General features: G+C 39.3%; 1 long non-coding RNA gene across 1 annotated transcript; it reads left to right on the forward strand.

The window, feature by feature from the left end:
• Positions 1 to 6,645: 6,645 nt before the first annotated feature.
• On the forward strand, positions 6,646 to 19,348 carry LOC144455976 (uncharacterized). Its single transcript, XR_013484872.1, has 2 exons — positions 6,646 to 6,834; positions 18,580 to 19,348. It is a non-coding gene; the product is annotated as an uncharacterized LOC144455976 (long non-coding RNA).
• Positions 19,349 to 20,023: the final 675 nt, after the last annotated feature.

Genomic DNA, 20,023 nt, shown 5'->3' on the forward strand with positions numbered 1-20,023 from the left:
GGCAGCTAGGTGGTGCAGTGTATAGAGCACTGGCCTTGAAGTCAGGATGACCTAAGTTCAAATCCAGGCTCAGACTAAACACTTGACACTTACTAGCTGTGTGACCCTGGGCAAGTCACTCAACCCCAACTGCCTAAAAAGAAAAAAGAAAGAAAGAAAAAGAATGCATGCCATCTTGGGGTGGGGGAGGGATGGGATGGGGAGAAAATTTGGAACTCAAAATCTTGTGGAAGTGAATGTTGAAAACTAAAAATAAATACATTAATAAGAAAAAAAGAAAAAAAATTGAGTTCCAAATTCTTTCCCTCCCTCCCCACCCCCATCACTGAGAAGGCAAACAATTTGATATAGATTATACACGTGTAGTCATGCAAAACATATTTCTATATTAGTCATGTTGTAAAAGAAAACATACACCAAAATAAAAATGCAAGAAAAATAAAGTAAAAAAAGTATGCTTCAATCTATATTCAGATCCATCAGTTCTTTCTCTGGGGATAAATAGCATTTTTCATCATAAGTCCTTCAAAGTTGTCTTGGATCACTGTATTCCTGAGAATAACTAAGTCATTCACAGTTGATCATCCCACAATATTGCTGTTACTGCATACAATGTTCTCCTGGTTCTACTCATTTCACTTTGCATCAGTTCATGTAATTCTTTCCAGGTTTTTCTGAGAGCCTCTAGCTTATAATTTCTTATAGCACCATAGTATTCCATCACAATCATATATCACAACTTGTTCAGCCATTCCCCATTGTACCTCATTTTCATAAGACTAGACAATCAACAAAACAATTAAGCCCCATTTGTAGCATTTGCAGATTTCCGAGGTATAAATGCTCACACTGAAAATTTAACAATCTGTTCTCCAGCACACCTCTGCCTGTACGTACTTTGTGTTTGTGTATCTGTGGTACCCCTCCTGTAGAATGTAAACTCCAAAAAGCAGCTGTCATTTTATCCTGAGTGCTGACCTCACTGCCTTACACCTGGTTAGCATATAAATGTTTGTTGAATTGAATCTAATTGAAATGAGCAGCTCTTCAGAGAGTGGGAGAGTGAGTGTCCAGCAAAGCTTTAGGAAGGTTTAGCTGTGGTGGTTTGGGGGCATTTTCCCTCTGTGTCTGTTCTAAGTGGTCCTAGCTGCTGCTCCTCTGGGAGAGGCAGTCAAAGGCCCATGTGGCATGGCTGTGTTCCCCCATCACTCAGATGTCTCGTGTGAAGCTTTCACGAGGTCCCATACCAGTCAAAATTCCAGAGCCATACTGAAGGAGGGATCTGAGTAATGATGATGCGATTCTGAAATTTTGCTTAGAGATGCTTATCTTATTCTCAGTGACTGAACTCAATGCAACCTTTACATCAGGAGTTTCTGGTAATTAGCATTAGGATACTTATCTGACCTTTGTATTTACCTGTTTTATACTCTTTGGCTCTGGAGTGTCCTGCATTCCCTGCCTGTATTTATAGAACCTGAACATAGCTTTGGCCTCTGGCCTACTTGCTGTCTGGTGATAATCCACCTTTTGTCCTCTTAGTATCTGTAGTAAGCGGATGCTGGTATCTGTGCCTTCTTCCATGCTCACTACCATGCTGATGATCATTAGGTTGGACGGTAGTCATTTTATGAACTAGGTGTTGCATATAAACATTTCATAGAAGTTAAGGAGGAAGCCTTTGATTCCAGAAAGGTTGATTTCTCCATGTTCAAGAGGTCTGGTTGGTGGGAAGGAGGATTGAGGCTACTGCCCACCTCTAGTTTCAAGGTAGAGATCTTTCCTGGCTGAGTTGTAGGACACTGACTGAGAGTCAGAGAATCTGGGTTGTCAAACTAGCTTTGTCAGGATCTAGTCAGTCACAGAATGATTTCAGAAAAACCTAGGAAGACTCGTATGAACTGATGTAAAGTGAGGTGAACAGAACCAGGAGAACATTTTACACTGTAACAGCAATATTGTAACAATGATCAACTGAAAAAGACTACTGTAATCAAAACAATGATCCAAGACAATTCCAAAGGACCCATAGTGAAAAATACTACTATCCACCTCCAGAGAGAGAACTGATGAACTGTGAGAACAGATTGAAGCATACTTTTTTCTTTTCTTTTCTTTTCTTCTTTTCTTTTCTTTTCTTTTCTTTTCTTTTCTTTTCTTTTCTTTTCTTTTCTTTTCTTTTCTTTTCTTTCTTCTTTCTTTTCTTTCTTCCTTCTTTCTTTCCTTCCTTCCTCTCTTCTTTCTCTTTCTTTCTTTCTTTCTTTCTTTCTTTCTTTCTTTCTTTCTTTCTTTCTTTCTTTCTTTCTTTCTTTCTTTCTGTGTGTGTTTTCTTTTGCAACATGGCCAATATAGAAATATATTTTGCATGACTTCAAATGTATAATTGATATCATATTGCTTGCCTTCTCAAATGGTGGGGGAATGGTGGGAGAGAGGGAGAAAATATGGAACTCAAAATTAAAAAAAATGAATGTTAAAACATTTTTACATGTAATTTGGAAATATTTAATGAAATAAAACTATATAAAAACATATGGTCAGTCATTCAGTCAATTGACAATAATTTGTTAAGTGCTTAGGTTATGGTAGACACTGTGTCAGTGCTGGGGGAAGGAGAGAAACAAGCATTTATTAAGTACCTGCTGGGTTCCAGGTACTGCACTAAATACTTTGCAAATATCTCGTCTGATCCACGCAACGACCATGTGAGTGCTATTATCACCTCCACTTTACAGGTGAGGAAACTGAGGCTCAGAGAGGTTAAGTGACTTGCCCAGGGTCACATAAAGTCTGAGAGTGAATCTGAGCTCAATTCTTCCTGACTCCAGGTCCAGCACTCTGTCCACTGTGCTAACTAGCTACTTCCTCTGCTGGGATATGAAGAAAGGCAAAAACAATCTCTGGTCTGAATGAGCGCACATTCTAATGAGAAAGACAGCATGTAAATGTTAGGCACATACAAGATATCTGCAGAATAGTTGGAAGGCAATCTCAGAAGGGAAGGCATTAGTAGCTAGGGAAGTGGGAAAGGCCTCCTGAAGAAGGTGGGATTTGAGCCGAGGTTTGAAGGAAGCCAGAAGAGCTAAGAAGTGGAAGTATTAAAAGACAGAACATTGGAGGATACCCGGGGTTAGTGCACATGACATGAATGAAAAACCAGCAAAAGAGACTGAGAAGGAGCAGCCAGACATTCAGGGGGGAGAACCAGAATTACTCAGTGTCATGAAAACTCAGAAGAGCAAGAGTATCTGATAGCATAAGGTGTTTGACAATATCAAGGAGGCAGAAGAAAGGTCAATAAGGATGATGACTGAGAAAAGACTATTAGATTTGGGAATCATGAGATTACTGGTATGCAATGACCAATCATGATTCCAAAAGACTGACAATGAACAAATTTACTTATTTGGATTGATTGATTCAAGAGGTGATTGATCCAAAATGCAGAATGAGAAATACATTTTTGGACCAGGATGATGTAGGAATTTGTCTTGCTTGACTTCATATTTGTAACAAGGGTTTTAATTTTCCTTTTTTCTTTTAAATGGAGGAGTGGTTGGGAGGGAGAGAAAATAAATGCATCTTAACTGAAAAATAAAATAAAAGATTATACAAACAAGTACATCATTGGTAACTTTAGAGAGAACTGTTTCAGTTCAGAAGCTGGAAGCCGGATTGCAGGGGTTTTAGAAGTCACTGAGAAGAGAAGACTTGGAGCCTCTGAATGTAGATTGCTCTCTCAAGGAGCTTAGGTGTAAAGAGGACAAGAGATTATAGGACTATCGCTAGCAGGAATAGTAGTACCGCATGATGATTTATTAAGGATGGGGAAGACATGAACATGCTTATAGGCAGAAGGGAAGCAACCAGTAGAGATGGAGAGAATGAAGATAAGAGAGGGTGGGAATGATAGTGGGGATCATCTATTGGAGAACATAAGAGTGGATGGGATCAAGGATGCAGATAGAGGGAATTGTCTTGGCAAGGACCACCTCTTTATCCAAGACATGAGTGAAGGAGATTGTGGGAAAAGATGTTTGAATGAATGTATGAGATGAGGGGAAGGGGAGAAGGAGAAGCCCATGGCAAATGACTTCAATGTTTTCAGTGAAGTATAAGGGAAAGTCCTCAGTTGAAAAGGTAGAGGGAAGGCATGACTTGAAGCTTGAAGAGAGAAGAAAAAGTTTAGAACAGCTGCTTTGGAGAGTCAGTGAATTGATTAGAAAGGCATAAAAAGATTGCTTTGCTGCATTGAGGGCCCAATTGAGATTGGGCAGCATAAGTTTGTAGTGGACCTAGTTGGCACATTTTCATGATTTTGTTCAGCTCTGATCAGCAGGATATGAACAGAAATGAAGGAGGCAGATGTGGGAGTACTCAAGCTACATCACATTGGATAAGTCATTTACCCTTTCTGGCCCTCAGTTTTCTCCTTTATAAAGTGAGGGATTTGGACTAGATGATCTTTCAACTGTGATATTCTAACATTCTAATATTCTGTGAATTTGATAATTATGGTCCTCATTGGGTACCTCTAGGAACCTTACCAGAAAATGGCTTGAGCATTTACCCCATGTTTAAGCTTCTTTTTAACACGTGTCCCCTGGATCTTCCCATTAAATCCCTTCTTGGAGATCATCCCAACACCAGGAATACAGACACTTGGTGGGATGACTGCCAGGTCTCTCATATGTTAGATAATGAGCTGAGTGTTAATTAAGCAGTCATGGGGAGGATGTTTCCTGTGGCACTGCTTTGCCCAGAAAGTCATTAATTGCTCAGAAATCCCCAGCCCAAAGCCCAAACCTGTTATTCAAAATCCCACAGAACATCCTGTTCCTTTGGGTGTTTTTCCTTCCATTACATCTTCAAGCTGAGTTTTTGTTTCCTTCTGTCGTGCTGGGACCTCTCCTCTTACCAGTGACTGCCTGAAATGATTATGGAGGAACCAGGGCACCAGGGCTTCGTTCAAAGCCCTCACTCTGGCCTTAGTTGCCCTGCTTTGCAGTTCAAGCCACCTGGGAATATACGAGGGATTTGTAACCCACTGCTCAGCTTAGAAATTCTAAATTTACATGGGCCAGATTTAATCTCAGATGCTTCTCACTATAATTCTTTGTCTCATCCCTCAACCCCAGGTCTCCCCTGGGAAGAGAATTCTCCCCTAGGAATTTTACTCATGTCTAGATCTTCACAATCAAAAGAATGTCCTTCGCTCCACATACAAACCCAAGCTAACAAAACATTGAATATAGGAAAAGTTTGGTTTAACCCAATAAAACCCAAAGTGCTTGCACCTGTTCCTATAAGCTGTCAAGACAACTCTCCTTCCCTCTCAACCCGTAAATTGACAAAACAGTTTTTCCTTTCTTTTACCTCTTTCAGACTTACAGTATTAGTCTGGGTTTGTCCTTCTTGGGTGTGCTGGAGAGTCAAGCACCTTTACCTTTCCAGTGAGCCTCATCTCCCTGAGCAGTGTTTTGACTGTGACCTGAAGAGAGTCTCCTTTTGTTCCTAATACTTCTGTTGGTGCTGTGTGAGTCTGTTTTTCTTCTGACATTTTGGCCTCCACTTTTTTTTAGCTATTACATTTTTAAAAAATCGTGTCAGAACTCTTGTTTGTTCATTTTATTCCCTCCTTGCCCTCAGAGGAATTTCTTTTCTTTTTTTTTTTTTTTGAGGTTTTCTGGTGGTTTTGTTCTTTTTTTTGGGATATTCTGTTATTTCGGTTGGTGGAGATATGGTGGGCTCTCCTGCAACTTCTTACTTCCACAAATTTCCAGAAATCCTGTTTGCTTTTCTCTTTCTAGTTTCATCTTCAAATGTTCTCAACTTTGGAAACTTTGACTGACAGTTTAGAAAATATATTTGTCCTCATAGTCCTCTACTTCTATGTTGTGAAGAAGGATATATGCTTCTCATTATCTCCTCATTAGGATCTTAGTTGCTTTTTAACATTCAACTTCACATTCAAGCTGAAAGCACTACCCTGGATGGAGCAACCTCCAAGAACACAGAGCTTGGGTTTTCAGAGAGGAGGGGTCATTCTCTCTCCCTGTACCTGCACGGTCCACGTGACTCACAATGCCAGTGCAGGGTAAGATCAGGTCCATAACATGACCTTCTTACTTGGTCCAGGAACTATGCATAATCTAGGAGAGTCATTTCATAGACGCTGTCAGCCTACTGTTGATGGCTTCTATTCTTATAGCATCCGGTTTGGTGAGGAACTCTGTCATTCTGCTTCCACCATTGCTGCAACCTTAAGATTCCAGAGAATGGCTTCCTGGATGTGCAACCCTCTGTGGAGGCAAATGAGTCTGAGTGTCTGTTGCCTTCCTGTCCCTGACTCTCGCCGGCTCTCTTGCCTTTAGCATTCTGCCTTTCTCTCCTTACTTTTTTGAGCCAGAGCTATAATTTTTATCTGTGTAGATTCCAAATTATTTTTAATTTTTTATAATTTCCTGGGTTTACTTTCTGCTTTCTTTGTAGTTTCCATCACTTTTTTTCTAGAAAAAATAATTTTGGTTTTTAGTGAATCTATTGTGTGTTGTTTTTTTTAAATTTCCATGGGTTTTTCCAAAATGTTTCATTTTATGATAGTCTTGTTCTGAGATTTCTTAGTCATACTCAGTTCCTCCTTTATTTCATCTCATGCTATTTTTGCCAGTTTCATTCCCTCTAATTTCTATGGCACAAAGACTTGGAATACAGCTGTCCCTGAAGAATTAAGAATGAATATCACAGAGAGGTCGATGGGAAAGGTGCACGGAGGGTGTGAGCAGGCTGCAGCATACAATCAAGGAGGACCCCGAAGAAGAATAGGAGTAAAAGGTTAAGGAGATGTATGATTGAAAGAGAAGATGGGCTGGTCACATGGAAAGGGTAAAGGATGATTGGTGGGCAGCCACAGTGTTCCATTGGCTTTCTTGTGTTGTTAGGAGAAAGGGAGGAAGCCTCCAGCATCTTGAGTGGATCACTTGTGGAGAACTAGTGGGAGGGCATAGGAACGGATGGACAAACATGGAGGGGTTGCAGTCTTTCTTGTTGGAAGGAAAGTGCAGATTGATGGGATCATAGAGCTATTTGAATATTTGAAAAATTATCAACTACTTGACTGTGACCTGAAGAGATTCTGGTTTTGCTCCTGATACTTCTGTTAGTGTTGTGTGAGTCTATTTTTCTTCTGACATTTTTGCCTCCACTTTTTTTAGCCATCACATTTAAAAAAAATCATGTCAGAACTCTTGTTTGTTCATTTTATTCCTCCCCCCCTTTGCCCTCAGAGGTATGTTTTTTTCTCTTTTGACATTTTCTGGTGGTTTTGCTCTTTTTTTTTTTTGGATATTCTGATGTTTCTGTTGGTGGAGATATTGAGGTGGTGGGCTTTCCTGCAACCTCTTATTTCCATATATTCCCAGAGATCCTATTTGTTTTTCTCCTTCTAGTTTCATCTTTAAATGTTCTCAAGACTATATGACCTAGCTGGGCTTTATAAGTTCTTTGAAGGCTAATTTCCCTATCAATTGATTTTTGTTATGAGGCTTCAAAAAATTTTTTTTTGTTATTCTCAACTTGACAATGCTAACAAACACAAACAATCTTATATATGAAGAACAGCAAAAGGGGATTTGTATATGAAACTTCAAGTCTCTATAATGTACAGCTTTCCCCAAAAAGTACACAATAAATTCAGTTTGCTAGTTTCAAAACTATCTGACTTGTCGGTGTCTCCCTCTAAACTTTCTTGTGTTCTCTTCTGTGCATTTAAAATATCTATTTTGCTATAGTTTTTGATTCTTTATATTTTTGCATCATCAGTACTTCCTACCCTGTCCCCTACCTTGAATTCTCCTTTGTCTCAAAGAAAAAAAAAATAAACAAAAACATTGGAAATGGAAACTTTGGCTTACAGTTTGGAAAATATTCTGTCCTAATAGTCCCCCACTTCTATGTTGTGAAGGAGGATGTATGCTTCTCATTATCTCCTCACCAGGATCTTAGTTGCTTTTCCTATTTAACTTTCTTTTGTTATCTTTTCATGTCAATGAAAATGTTGTAGTCACTGTGCCTACTGGCTTCTGTCTTTGTTGTGGATTAGTTCAAGTTTCCAAGTCTTCCCCAGGTTTCCTGAATTCCTTGTATTTGTCTTCTCTGAATTATTAAAAAATACTTCATCAACACTTTTATTTCTCTTTTTTGGAGGATATCATTATCACTATCTTCCCTCTTTCCCCCAATTTTCCTGCTCCAAATAACATTCTTCCTTCTGCCCTCTACTCTTGTAACAAATACACAGTCAAGCAAAATAAATGCACACATTTCTTTCTGCACTTCTGCACTTAACAGCAGGCCTTATCACTGGTCCTTTCATTGATCAACATTCTTAAGTCTGTCAAAGTTGCTTTTCTTTACAGTACTATAGTTATTTTACAAATTACTCTCCTGGTTCTGCTCATTTTAGTCTTCATCAGCTCAAACAAGTCTTCCCAGGTTTCTCTGAATCTATAATTTTTGCTATTTCTTATGGTACCATTATTTTCCATCATGTGTCTATACTATAATTTGTTCAGCCATTCCCCAATTGATAGACATCCCTAACCTCCATGTCTTTGCTATAACAAGTGCTGCTGTGAACATTTTCGTACATGTGAGTTCTTTCCCTCTTTCTTTTATATCACTGGGATATACATAGTTAGTAGTTGTGTGGCTGGGTTAAAGGATCTGCACAGTTAAGAACTTTTTGGGATATAATTCCAAATTATTTTCAGAATGGCTGGACCAACTCACAGGTTCATGTAACAGTGCATTGTGTGCCTGCCCTCCTAATCTCTCCAACAATTATTATTATCTTTTTAAAAATCACCTTTGCTAATCTTCTAGGTATGAGGTGGAACTTCAGAATTACTTCTCATTTCTCCAGTTATTAGTGACTTGGAGTATTTTTTCATAAATTGTTCATTTTCCTTTTCTGGAGAATTCTCTTCGTGTATCTTCTGCCTTTTTGTTCTTTTATTGAAGAATGGCTCTTATTCTTACATGTGAATTGCTTCCCTACCATTTTGGATACTAGACATTTATCAGAGAAACTTACTGCACAGATATTTTCCCCCCAATTAACTATTTCTATTCTTATTTTAGATGTATTCATTTCTTTTGTGTGAAAGTTTTGATTTTGTGTAATCAAAATTGCTCATTTCTATCTCTTGTGATTCTCTCCTTTCCTCACTTTTTTTTAAAAGAACTCATCATTCCACTTAGGAACTCTGATCAACACAAGGACCATCTACAATTCCAGAGAACTCATGTTGAAACACACGACCCATTTCCAGACAGAGATGAGATTGACTCAGAGTGCAGACTGATGCAAAAATATGCACATAGATGTGTGGTTATTCTGACATGGCTAATTTGGGATTTTTTTTTTTGCTTAACTTTACATCTTTGTAATAGGTTTTGTTTTTCTTGTTTCCTCACTGGGGTTGAGGTTGGAAAGAGGGAGATTTGAGAGAGAAAATGTGGCCCCGAAAATAAAATAGAATAAAAACCCCCAAACTCTTCCTTGTCCTATCTACAGTTGTGAAAGATACCACCCTCCCTCCTCCTAATTTGTTTATGATGTGACCTTTTATATTTAGGTCATGCATTGACTTGGAGTATATTGTAGAATAGGTGGTATATGAAACATTTATTTAAATTTAATTTCTGCTGGGCTGATTTCCAGTTTCCCAGAAAGTTTTATCAAATAGTGAATCCTTCCCTCAGAAATTAGGGTTTTCAGGTTTGTTGAATATGATACTATTAGCTTTTATGTACCTAATCTATCCCACTGATTAACATTTCTCGGTTTTAATCAGTACCAAATGGTTTTTAACCCCCCACCCCCAAACTCCTTCTTATTTATTTTCATTATTTCCCTTAAAATTCTTGAACTTTTCTTCTCCTGGATCAATTTTGTTATTATTTTTTCTAGCTTATTAAATAACCCTTTAGTAATTTGATAGGCATGGCTCTGCCTTCTTCTACGCTTTTAGATGGAGTGGTCAGGTACTATTTAGTCCTGACCTCAATTTCCTGGGCTCTTGCTTCTGGCTTCTACCTATATAGGCACACCTTGCTTTATTGGCTTTTGCATTGTTTCACTTCACAGATCTTGGTTTTGTTTTTGTTTTTAACAAATTGAAGGTTTTTGGCAACCCTGTGTTGAGCAAGTCTATTGGTGCCATTTTTTTCCCAACAGCATGTGCTCACATCTTGTCTCTGTGTTACATTTTGGTAATTCTCACAATATTTCAGACTTTTTCATTATCACTAATCTTCTATGGTGATCTGTGATCACTGACCTTTTGTGTTACTATTGTAATTGTTTTGGGGTGCCATGAACTGCTCCCATATAAGACAGCGAACTTAATCAATAGATATTGTGTGTGTTCTGACTGCTCCACTGACCTGCCATTTGCTGTCTCTCCCCTCTCCTCAGGCCTCCTGACTTCCCTGAGACACAGCAATATTGAAATTAGGCCAATTAAAACCCCTGCAATGGCCTCCAAGTGTTCAAGTGAAAGGAAGAGTCAATCAATGTGGCAAACTTCATTGTTGTCTTATTTTAAGAAATTGCCACAGCCACCCCAGCCTTTAGCAACCAGCCCCTCGATCACTCAGTGGCCATCAACACTGTGGCAAGACCCTCTACCAGAAAAAAGGTTATGACTCACTGAAGGCTCAGATGATGGTTAGCATTTTTGTTAAGCACTAAAGTATTTTTAAATTAAGGCATATACTTTTTTTAGACATAATACTATGCATGCTTAATAGGCTAAGCATAGTATAAACATAACTTTTATATGCATTGGGAGATCAAAAATATATATGACCTGCTTTATCTTCATTTTATTATGGTAGTCTGGAATCGAACTCATGATATATCTGAGGTATTCCCCACCAGGGGTGGGGAACCTGTAGCCTTGAGGCCACATGTGGCCTTCTAGGTCCTTGGGTGTGGCCTTTTTACTAAGTCCAAGTTTTACAGAACGAATCCTTTTATTAAGGGATTTGTTCTGTGAAGTGTGGATTCAGTCAAAAGCTGCACTTGAGGACCTAGAGGGCCATGAGTGGCCCTGAGGCCACAGGTTCCCCATTGGGTTTTAGGTCATCTCAGATCATCTGGCATCAGAGTGCTGCGGTCTTCAGTGCCCTCCAGAGCATCTCAGGTCAGAATGCTTCAGGGTTCTGTTCCCCCCTTAGGTGTCCAGGTCAGAATACGGTTAGTTCTTTGCTCTGTGTCTTTGGTCTTTTTCCTTTTTCTTTGCTCTCTTTGGGGCTATAGATTTAGTAGTGGTATCATTGCATCAAAAGGATATGTACAGTTTAATAACTCCAAATTGTTTTCCAGAATGGCTGGATCAGTTCACAGTTCTATCAATAATGCCTGTTTTCCCATAGCTCTTCCAGCATTTGTCATTTTCCTTTTTTGTTTACTTTTCCAAACTGATGTATGTGAAACGGAACCTCAGAATTGTTTTATTTTGCATTTTTCTAATTATTACTGATTTAGAGCAATTTCCCCCAAATGGCTCTTAATAGTTCAGATTCTTCTAAACTATCATATTTTCCTCCAAAAAAAAAGTCTGTTTATAAGTTTTGATTACTTACCACTTGGGAAATGTTTTTTTTTTTAAATAAATATTTATTGATTGGAGGAAGCAAATTTGACCTCATAAGTATTGCTGAGAATTGATAGGATAAAACCCATAGCTGGAATGTGGCTCTTGCTGTGTTTACTTTTTTTTTTTAAATAAGACAGTTTAGATAGCATTGTCCATTAAGCATTGCATATATTCCTCCTATGAGGGAATCCAGGAAGTAGAGGAGAGAAGCATTGTGATGAGCATGTAAGTGAAAAGGGAGTAACAGAAAGGATTTTGTTATCAAATTTCCAGGTAGCAGAAAATTAGTAGGGATAGCTAACAGCCTGGGTGACAGTCAGGGTCCACAAAGATCGTGACAGGCTAGAGCACTGAGATGAGATAAAATTTAAATAGGGATAAATTTGAAATCTTTAACTTGGGTTAAAAAACATGACATCAGTTTGTTCAAAAAAGATCAAGAGGTTTTAGAGAATTGTAAGCTCAACATGAGTCAGCAGTTACAGAACTAGACCTGGAGTCAAGAAGTCCTGAGTTCAAATCTGGCTTACTAGCTATGTGATTCTAGACAAGTCACTTAACCAATGCCTGCCTCAGTTTCCTCATTTGTAAAATGGGGACAATAATAGTGCCTATCTCCCAGAGTTGTTGTAAAGCTCCGATGAGATCATATTTGCAAAGTGTTTTGCAAACCTGAAAATGCTATCTAAATTTTAGCTATTATTATTATTATTCTGTGGCACCCAGAACATAACAAATCTAACACGATCTTGGGCTTCATTAAGGGAGGCATTGCTTTCAGGAATAAGGAGGTCATAGTCCTTTAGTATTTTGCCTTGGACAGATATGTCTGGAGTATTGTGTTCAATTCAGCCACCACAGTTCAGGAAAGACATTGATAAGCTACAGAGAATCCAAGGGAAGCCAAACATCATATGATGACTGGTTGAAGGAAGTGGTGACATTTGTCTAGAAAACAGAAGACTCTGGGCCGACTTGATAGTTGCCTTAAAGTATTTGAAGGACTGTTATGCAGAAGCAGAAGCGAGATTAGCCTTGTTCTATTCGGCCCCAGAGGGTAGAACTAGGAACTAGTAGTAGAAGTTGCAAAAGGACAAATTTAGGCTTGATGCTAAGAGGTTGTTCCGAGCAATGAAAGTCATTCAAAAATGAAATGAGTTGACCATGGAGGTATGGTCACTAGAGTCTTTAGACAGAGGATGGATGGATCGGTGACAGTGGGAATGCTTTGAGATACATGTCTGATCAGACGGTCTGTAATTCTAGGATTCTGTGATTCTAATATTTCATAATTCATTTCTTAAGCTCCAGAGCTCAGCACAGTGCCTGACACCTAGAAGGTAGTTACCCTTTCCATATCACGGGGGCTAGGGGCATGGTGTCCCTACACCCTGGAAAATCCTCGTAAAATTTTTTGGCCTTCCCTTTGTACCAGAGAAGAAGTCTGAATTATTATGGTATTAAAAGGTAAAGTATGTTGATGATATACAAAACTTAGAAGGCAGGGAGTCCCCTTCATTAGAGATCTTCAAGCAAGGGCTAGATCAGGGGTGGGAACCTGTGGACTCAAGGCCACATGTGGCCCCCTAGATCCTCAAGTGCAGCCCTTTGTCTGAATCCAAACTTCACAGAACAAATCTTTTTAATAAAAGGATTTGCTCCAAAACTTGGACTCAGGGGCAGCTAGGTGGTGTACTGGCCCTGGATTTAGGAGGACCTAAATTCAAATCTGGCCTCAGACACATGACACTTACTAGCTGTGTGACCCTGGACAAGTCACTTAACCCCATTGCCTAGACCCCCCCCCCAAACAAACAAACAAACAAACTTGGACTCAGGTAAAAGGCTACACCCAAGGATCTAGAAGGCCACAGGTGGCCTTGAGGCCAGGCTTCCAACCCTGGGCTAGATGATTACCTGTTGGGTATTTTACCAAGATTTCTTGTTCAAGGGTGAGTTGGGCCAGATAAACCCTTTAAACTCTGAAATTCTGTGAAATAGAAATATTTCTTTTTTTTTTAAGTAGGCAAACTATTTTCTTCTTTTTAATTTCATTTTTTTGCAAGATTTATTTTGCCTTTCCCCCCAATTATACAATAATAAAAAAAAAAAAGAAAACCTTCATGACAGATATGTATTATCCAGCAAAACAAATTCACACATTTGCCATGGCCAAGAATGTAAGTCTCATTCTGTATTTTAAATCTGTCACTCTTTTAGCAGAAGGTGAGGAGCATGCTTAATTTTTGGTCCTCTGAAGTTGTGGGAACACAAATATTTCCTATGAAGAAGAAAAGAGAGAACTCTCTAGGGATCAATACAGATGCATTGGCCAACTTAGCTTAAAAAATATGTATAGAAGGTAGAAGAAGAAAAGGCGGGTAACTGAAGATGAATACAAAAGACCAGCACAGTCCTATGAGAAAAAGTGTTAGGAGCACAGCAAATGGCGACTGGTAGTAAATGCTAAGGCCAACAATGGAAAGGACACAAAAAGGCTTTTAAAAAACCATCTTGAGAGCCAGAGGAAGATAGCAGGGATAGGTTCCATTGCTTGGAGTGCATGAGACAATGGTAACAGATACAGAGAAGGCAGAACTATGTGATTGTTATTTTTTCTCAGTTCCCTCTACCAATAAGAATAAGTTTTGAATAGGAAAGGATAGAATAAAAATGGTATGGGAACCCAAGGTAAGACAGGGGTTAGTAAATAATAATAATAACCAATATTTATGGAGTGCTTCAAGGTTTGAGAAGCACTTTACAGATCTATCTCATTTGATCCTCACAAGAGCTCTGTGAAGTAGGTCTAAATGTGATCTGCATTTAACAAGTGAGGAAACTGAGGCTCAGAGTGGTTAAGTGACTTGCCTGGGGTCACATAGCTAGTAAGTCTATAAGTAAGTTCATCTTCAAGGCCCGGACAAACCACATCCCAAGGGACTAAAAGACCTGGCAAACATCATTGCTCAGCCACTGTCAGTGATCTTTGAAAAACCTGCAGAGAACAGGAGAGGAGGATGGCAGTCTCTGCAGGATGGGAGATGGGTAAAATTTCGAAATAGGGAGACGTCAGAATCTTCAAGCTATAGAGCTGTGATCTAGACTTTGATTCCTGGAAAAATTCTAGAATGTGTCATTAAAGAAATGATTTGTGAGTGCTTTGGGTGAGCGGTCACAAAGAGCCAGCCAATGCCAGATCTCAGGAAGGACATGAACCCGTGACAGTGTCCAGATGGAGATGAGCAGGATGGTTAGGGGACTAGAGACAGTGGCAAACGATAGGTTGGTCACTCAGGGTGTACGGGGCGTTCAGGAAGACTTGCACCACTGGCATGAGGGCTTGCCAAGCCCTTTTTAGGGCTGTTCAACATGCATCTTTGGTGTCCATCTGTCACCCAGCTCTGACTTGTGGCTCCAAGAAGCTATGGTGGCCACACCCTGGGAAAGACTTCTCAGCAGATGGGCTAAACCAGGATGAGCGTAACTGACAGGTCTCAAATCCATTGGTGAGTTAGGGTGCCAAGGTGAGTTAGTGCCCCAAGCATGTGAAGTCTTCCCCCAATGTAATGAACAGATGAGAACAATTTGTTCCAATGGCCATGAAGGCAGCTGATGGGGGCACTGTGGAGTCCTTAGAGCTTGGTCAGACATTGAAGATGCCAAGGTCATCCACTGCATCTGGGCATCACCAGTTATCCTGACTTTTGTCTTGCCAGTAGACTCAGGTGACTCAGGAAGAGAGAGTGAGGCCAGTGACTTTGCATCTCTGCCTCACAAATCCAATCTACCAACAAGTCAAGACATCGCCATAATGTCATTGGTCTTCTTTGAAAATGAAGGATGAATAACTGAGGAAAGCCAAATCAAGAAGCATTTATTAAGTGCTTACCTATGTGCCTAGCATTGTGCTAGGAGCTGGAAATGCAAACAAAGGAAAAAACAGCTTCCAACCTCAAGGGGCTCACATTCTTTTAAAAAATTTATCTTAATTTAATTTAATTTTCCACTTAATAGTATTTTATTTTTTCCAATTACATGGGAAGATAGTTTTCAACATTCACTTTTATAAGATTTTGAATTCCAAATTTTTTCTTCTTCTCTCTCCTCCCCCTTCCCCAAGATGGCGAACAATGTGATACAGACCATACATGTACAATAATATTAAACATATTTCCACATTAGTCATGTTGTGAAAGAAGAATCAGAACAAAAGGAAAAAACCAAGAGAAAGAAAAAAACAACAAAAAAGTGAAAATAGTATGTTTTGACCTTCATTCAGATTCCATAGTTCTTTCTCTGGATGTGGATAGCATTTTCTACCATGAGTCTTTTGGAATTGTCTTAGATCATTGTATTGCTGAGAAGATCTAAGTCTATCATAGTTGATCATTGCATAATGTTGTTGTTACTATGTATAATGTTCAAGGAGTTCACATTCCAGCTGGGGAGACAACATGCAAATGACTATATACAGACAACAACAAATATATAGAGAGATATATACACATACACACATAGTGTTATGTGCATGTATTATATATATGTATATTATATATAATCAATCCTCAACATTCACCAGTGTTTGACTTTTTGACTTCAAGCATTCCCATGATTTTATTAGTAACCTCATTTTCACTTTTGAGTTGGCAACCAGGCACATTCAAGGCTATGTGCAATAGAGAAAAGAGGCATGATGGGCAAATTTGTATCTGCAAAAAGGAGGAAAGTGATGGTAAAAGTGTTTGTGAATCTGCACCAGAAAGTGCTAAAGTAATCTTTCAAGTGCATGATGAAGGAATTAAAAAAAAAATGGAAAAGTGGCTAAGATGGTGGTAACACCCTCTCAGTGTGGCCGCCCGCAGGCCAGGCAGGACCCAGTTGCCCTGTGGGAGTTATGACCTCCTATGGGCCTGGGGACTCACCCCGAAGCATGTGCCTTGGAACAGCAGAACCATACAATGCAAATGGAGATTAGAGATGGCAAATTGTTGCTTTCCCTTTTTTATCTTGGGGTTCTTTGGACATGGCAGTCCCTGCCCTTCCTCATCCCATTTAGCACTGCTTCTCCTCTCTCCTGCATTTTATGAATAATTTCATGGTTCTTGTGTTAGGAAAAGTGATTATTATTAGAACTAATGTTTTGTTATAAAGAATTACATACAGAAAAGTGTATTTTCAGCAATCTCTAGTGAAAGATTACTTTTTTTGTGTGGTTGTGGGAATCTAACCCTCTGTTTCCCATAGGTTCAACGTATCAATCTTCATGTTTCTTTTTTTAACTTTCATGCCATTTTCGAGGAACGTTAAGCCCATCAAATTTGAGGATTGGCTGTATGTTGAATTGGAGGTGATCTCAGAGGGAAGTCACTGCCATTGAGGAGGACCAGTAAAAGCCTTTTGCAGAAGATAGGATCTGAGCTGAGAATTGAAGGAAGCCAGGGAAGCTGGAGGGAGAACTTTCCAGGCATAGGGGACAGCCAATGAAAAGGCAGAGTTAGGAGGTGGAATGTTGTATTTAAGGAGTAGCAAGAAGTCCGGTGTTATTGAATTTTAGAGTATATGGAGGGGAGGAAAGTATAAGAAAACTAGAAAGGTAGCAATGTTCTAGATTTTAAAGAGCTTTAAAAACTAAACAAAAAAATGGAATTTATTGAGTAGGGAGTGACACGATCAGATGTGTATTTTAGGCACTTGCAAATTCAATTTTATTTTATTTTCAGTTCCAAATTCTCCCCACAGCCCCTCCTCTCCTCACTTATTGAAAAGGCAAGAAATACAAAATCCATCATAAATATGTATAGTCATGTAAAACAAATGTTCACATTAGCCTCGGTCCGTTAAAAAAAGAAAGAGAAGAAAATGTGCTTCAATCTTCTCTCTGAGTCCATCAGTTCTCTATCCGGAAGAAGATAGTATGTTTCATCATGAGTCCTTTGGAATTCTGATTGGTCATTGTGTTGATCAGAGTTACTAAATCTTTTCAAGTTGATTATTTTAACAATATTGCTGTTACTCTGTAAATGGTTCTGGCTCTACTCACTTCACTTTGTATGAGTTCATACAGTCTTCCCAGGTTTTTCTGACACTATCCTTTTTATAATTTCTTATAGTGCAATTCATATTCCATCACGTTCCATCACCCCACTTGATGGGCATCCCCTTAGCGTCCAATTCTTTGCCACCACAAAAAGAGCTACTATAAGTATGCTTTTGTGCATATGGATCTTTCCCCTCATTCTTTGATCTCTTTGGTGTTTAGACCTAGTAGTGGTAGTCTAGTAGCTGGGTTAAAGGATACACACAATTTAATAGCTTTTTGGACTTAGTTACAAATTGCTTGTCAGAATGGTTGGACTAGTTTACAGCTCAACAAATCTATTTTCCCACATACCCTCCAGCACTTGTCATTTTATTTTTTGTCATCTTAGCCAATATAGTGTGTTTGAGGTGATGTCTCAGAGTTGTTTTAATTTGTATTTCTCCAATTATGGTTGTTATTAGCTTAGATTTCTTCTTCTAAAACCTGCCTATTCATATTCTTTGAACATTTATCAGTTGGGGAATGGCTCATCTTGTAAATTTAACTCAGTTCCCTATATAGTTGAGTAATGAGATCTTTATTAGAGAAACTTGCTGTAAAGGTTTCCCCTGTAGTTTCCTGCTTTTCTTCTAATTTTGGAATGATGACCACTTTGTAGCGTAGTTATAGGTCCTGCTAGGCACCCATCCTTCACATTATTTTTTCTCTTGATAATCTTTATATGCTTTACATTTTGTTCCTCCAGATGAATTTTGTTGTTATTTTCTTCTAGCTCTGTAAAGTGTTCCTTTGGTAGTTTGGTTGGTATTACACTGAATACGTAAGTCCATTTAGGTAGCATTGTCATTTTTTAATTTTTGTTTGGTTTAGGCACTCATTTTGGTAGCTGAATGGAGGATGAACTACAGTGTGGAGAGACTTGTGGCAGGGAGACCAACCAGAAGGACAGAGACTCACACATTTCCCTCTTGACAAGTGAATAAAGGAGTTGGCAGAGAGAGTTTTGTCTTGAAGAGAGACGGCTTAAAGGGGACATCATAAATGCTGTCAAATATTTGAAGGGCTGTCATGTAAAAGACTTGTTCTACTTGTCTTCAGAGGGCAGAATGAAGAGTGGTGAATGAACAGAAGGTCTATGTAGAAATGGAGCTTTCAGTTCAAGATGAAGGAGAATTTCTACAAAGTCATTCTCTGTGGTGCCGAGATGACTCTGGGTCCTCCCAAAAGTTTGCCAATGGTCTCCCAGCTTTGGCAGATTCTAACATGTTGGAAAGACTTTAAGTATGATTTGAGCAACAGACTGTTGTCCAAGGGGTCACAACAACAACAGCCACAGCCACAACAACAACCATAACAGTTAATTATGGAGAGAGAAACTACTCACCAGTATGTTAGCTAGTAGGTGATGAATCCTCTGCCCCAAATCACCTGGGACAGAAAGAAAATTCAGAATGGCTCCAAATTACCTGTAGCTTCCTTCAGCTTCAGCGGTGGTGGTGGAAGAATGTCAGAAAAGGGGGCAGACAGTGATAAACATTGTGCAGTTCTCACGATATCGATAAACTTGTTTTTAACAGTCTGTTAACCTGAATGTGAGAGTTTTGTCCAATAATGATTAAATTGATGGTATTCAACTGAAGGAACCGCACCTCATTACTGACATTATAATCAAACCCAGAAAACATAAAGAAGTTTCAGATTACGAAAGAAGGAGTTGACAGAGTTGGTTTTATCGTGAGCTCAAAGGCAACAAAAGCTATTTCAGGTGACTCTTGGTAACCTCAGCTGGTGTTGCTTACATTGATTTTTTTTTTTTTGGTGAGGCAATTGAGGTTAAGTGACTTGCCTAGGGTCACACAGGTAATTAGTGTCAAGTGGTTGAGGTCAGATTTGAACTCAGGTCCTCCTGACTCCAAGGCTGGAGCTCTATCCACTGCGCCACCTAGCTGCCCCATTCACACTAAAAATAAGCAAAATGACCACCTTAAATTTAATGGTAACAACATCTGTGGCAGAGCATGAATTAGAAAAATTATCCGCTGCTTCAGGAGCTCTCAGCCCAGAGATGGTAAAGGGGTCAGACAACTGATCAGAAAGAGATTGCAGAGACCCTTTGCTGGTACTGGGTACAGCTGGCACTGACTGGCAACTCTATTGCTTATATGCAGTTCCAGGGTGGAGAGGAGCACTGGTGGTTGGTCATAAGGGAGCAAGAGCCCTGAATGCAATTCCTGAGCAAAGAGGAGTGCTAGCACTTGCTGTTGCAAGGGGCCAGGGACCTTTTCTGGGTAAAGACCAGAGGGCAGACCATGAA

Source organism: Phascolarctos cinereus, unplaced genomic scaffold, assembly GCF_003287225.1.
Source record: "Phascolarctos cinereus isolate Bilbo 61053 unplaced genomic scaffold, phaCin_HiC Scaffold_2;HRSCAF=192, whole genome shotgun sequence".
NCBI lineage: Eukaryota > Metazoa > Chordata > Mammalia > Diprotodontia > Phascolarctidae > Phascolarctos > Phascolarctos cinereus.